The sequence below is a fragment of the Rhinopithecus bieti genome, unplaced genomic scaffold, assembly GCF_001698545.2.
Source record: "Rhinopithecus bieti isolate Rb0 unplaced genomic scaffold, ASM169854v2 scaffold_15572, whole genome shotgun sequence".
Lineage (NCBI taxonomy): Eukaryota > Metazoa > Chordata > Mammalia > Primates > Cercopithecidae > Rhinopithecus > Rhinopithecus bieti.
In genome coordinates this window covers 2,157,714-2,161,215 of record NW_016809536.1, presented here as the reverse complement: position 1 = coordinate 2,161,215, position 3,502 = coordinate 2,157,714, and positions in this window count along the sequence as shown.

Sequence of the window (3,502 nt, the reverse complement as noted above, 5' to 3'; positions counted from 1 at the left end):
AAAAAAAAAAAAAAAAAAAAAAAATCCTCCTAAAATTAACATGGAACAAAAAAATAAGCGTGAATAGCCAAAGCAATACTAAGCAAAAAGAACAAATTTAGAGGCATCACATTCACCAAGTATGCTGTGAGACCATAGCAGCCAAAAGAGCAGGGTACTGGTATAAAAATAGGAATGTAAACCAATGGAACATAATAGAGAACCCAGAGATAAAGCCAAATACTTACAACCAACTGATCTTTGACAAAGCATACAAAAACATAAGATGTGCTTTATAATTCAAAAAAAATGAAAATTGTTTAATATTTAAGTGAAAGTAATATAAATTTGGAACATCTGTTTTTCATCAGTTGGTCCTTTTGGTATTTATTGTAGGTAAGTTGTAGCCTTAAAAATAGTGGTTCTCAGCCAGGCGCTGTGGCTCACGCCTGTAATCCCAGCACTTTGGGAGGCCAAGGCGGGTGGATCATAAGGTCAGGAGTTCGAGACCAGTCTGACCAACATGGCGAAATCCTGTCCTTACTAAAAATACAAAAAATTACCCAGGCATAGTGGTGCGTGCCTGTAATCCCAGCTACTCAGGAGGCTGAGGCAGGAGAATCGCTTGAACCTAAGAGGCGGAGATTGCAGTGAGCAGAGATCGTGCCACTGCACTCCAGCCTGGGCGACAGAGTCAGACTCCGTCTCAAAATAAATAAATAAATAAAAGAATAGTGGTTCTCAAAATATAAGAAGCAGAGAATCACCTGGAAGGCTTGTTAAAACAGATTCCTGAGTTTCTAGTCCAGTAGATCTTGGGTAGACCTGAGAATTTGCACTTCTAAAATATGGCATTCTAAGGACCACACGTTGTGAAGTGCTGCTCTAAAATTGCAAGAGTTCTAAGTATTGACTTTATTAACGGTAACCACCCCAACACTGACAGATCACCCAAATCTTTGACACATGAATGCTAGTTAATAAACCTCAGTACCTTTAGGAAGTATAATTTAAATCTTATTGAGGTTATTATCCTCAACTAGTTGACCCACATAATGGAAAACACAAAGAGCTCAGATTATATTAAAATAATTTGAATATTTTATGATATTCAGCAAGTCAAACAACAATTCTGAAGTTGCTATTTCCTATGTTATAAAATAATACTCCTATAATGTTAATATTTATCCATAAAGTATTTGTCCTTGGAATTAAAGTGTTTGTTTGTACTGTTAGAGGAAAACCTACACCTATCCAAAGTCTAGCAAAATTGTGGTAATTGGTGAGGGGAAACCACAGCGTGCTTGAACTGTTTTGTTTCATTTTATTAATTTTAAATTGAATTTTATTGTGTTTTATCATTTATTTAGTTTTTTAAAACAGCTGTCAATCCCTAATTTGTTTACAGATTTTCTTACATAGCTTTTATAGTAATACATCTATCACAGGACCTTTGTGTCTCAAAAGTAAGACATTTAAATAATTTTACTACATTCCACAGTCCTAAATTTAATCTAAAGTATCAGTAAGAAAAGTCATACAAAATAAACAGAAGTATTTATGAAAGAGTTAGGACAAGACAATGTGTACCAGCTTCTGTTATTCTTCTAGAAAGAAGTGTTCCTCCTTCTGCTTGGAGTTAATCTCTACTAGATAGGATACCCTACAAACTCCTTAGGTATCTTGCTTCAGCAATTTATTTACTCTTGTCTTACTCCCTTTGTGTTGCCATAACAAAATACCATAAACTGAGTGGCTTATAAACAACATACTACTATTGATTTCTCACTGTTCTTGAGGCTGGGAAGCCCAAGATCAAGGTCCCAGCAGATGCAATGTTTGGTGAAGGTTGTTTTTTCCATAGATAGAGACCTCACTGTGTTCTCACATGATAGAAGGGACAAAGAAATGTTTTCATATTTGAGGCCTCTTTCATAAGGGCACAAATCCCATTCATGAGGACTCTGCCCTCATGACCTAATCACCTCCCGAAAGCCTTAGCTTTTAATACCATGTACTATGAATTGGATGTGATTTGTCTGCACGAAAATTAATGCTGAAATTTAATTGCCAAAGAAACAATATTGGAAGGTGGGACTTAATGGGAGTTGTTTGGGTCAGGGCAGTGGATCCCTCATGAATAGATTAATACCATCACAAGGGAGTCATATTTTATTCTTGAGAAATTAGATTAGTTACTTTGAGAGCAGGTTGTTATAAATCAAGGTTGCTCTTCATGTTTAGTCTGTTTACACACATCCAGTAACCTTTCTACTTTTGCACCTTGTCTTGAAGCTGCACATTGCCCTTACAGAAGCCAGGCAGATCCCAGCACCATGCTCTTGAACTTTCCAGTCACCAGTGTCATGAGCTAAACAAATCTCTTTTCTTCATAAATTACCCAGTCTTAGGTATTCTGTTATAGCAACAGTAAACAATCTAAGACACCATCAATTTGGGGTTAGAATATTAACATACAAATTTTAGGGGAATAGTAATAGTAATTCCTTTTAGGGCATAATAATTCTCTTTTCTGTATTTTATCCTTTATTTCTTGGTAAGACGTGACTTGGAAAATCCTTTAGCCCCATCCATCTGCACTTAAGTCTTCTCATTTGGATGAATGATCTATAATCTTGTCTTTGATTTCTTATCGATCATTTTTTTCCCTCAATAAGGAGGGTCTGGCTTCTGTTCCCATCAATCCACTGAAAGTGTTTTGTTAACATCATCAGTGATGCTCTATAAATCCTCTCACTTTACTCTTTATGTGACAACTGTCTATCAAATTTTGGTACCATTTGCCATTTCCTGAAATTCTTTATATCCTTGCTTTTCTTGATACATTATCAGCTCTCAATTGAAATATATTGCTTTTCAACTTATTTTCATCATTTTTAAAATAAATTCCTTGGCTATGTTATACCTCTGGGGTCCATCTTTAGTCAGATGTTTAATTCACCAACTCTCATTTAGTTCCATGATTTTAAAAATCATTTATAAGTTACTAATGTTCCAGTTGTATCTCCATCCTGGATTGCTCCCCTGTACTCAATTTTTATATCCAAATGCCTCCTGACAATTTTTGTTTTTAGGTAAATGCATCCAAAAAAGGAATTAGCTCTTCTTACCCAAATTCGCTTTCTTTCCACATCTGCATATTGGTGTACCAAAGACCATAAAATGTTATTTCTAGGATTTGAAGTTGGAACATAGACAAAATGTGGTATTAGCAGTTGGCAGTGAATTAGGAAAGTTATGTAAGATGATCATATATGAATTATGAATCATGTTCTCTGATGATCAAGCAAGATAAAAGTTTATCTGAAGATAAAGGTTCACAAAAACCCAAACTAGAGAGAGCAGCAGAAATGAGAGACTGTGAAAAAAAAAAAAATGGAGATGTTTTGCCCGTTTCCTCAGATCACTTTAGTTCTTTTGTACAACCTTTTCTTGGATTACTGACTATAGTCTTATATAGTTCTAGTAAACTCTCCTTAAGATACTGGGGGTAAACCCTATC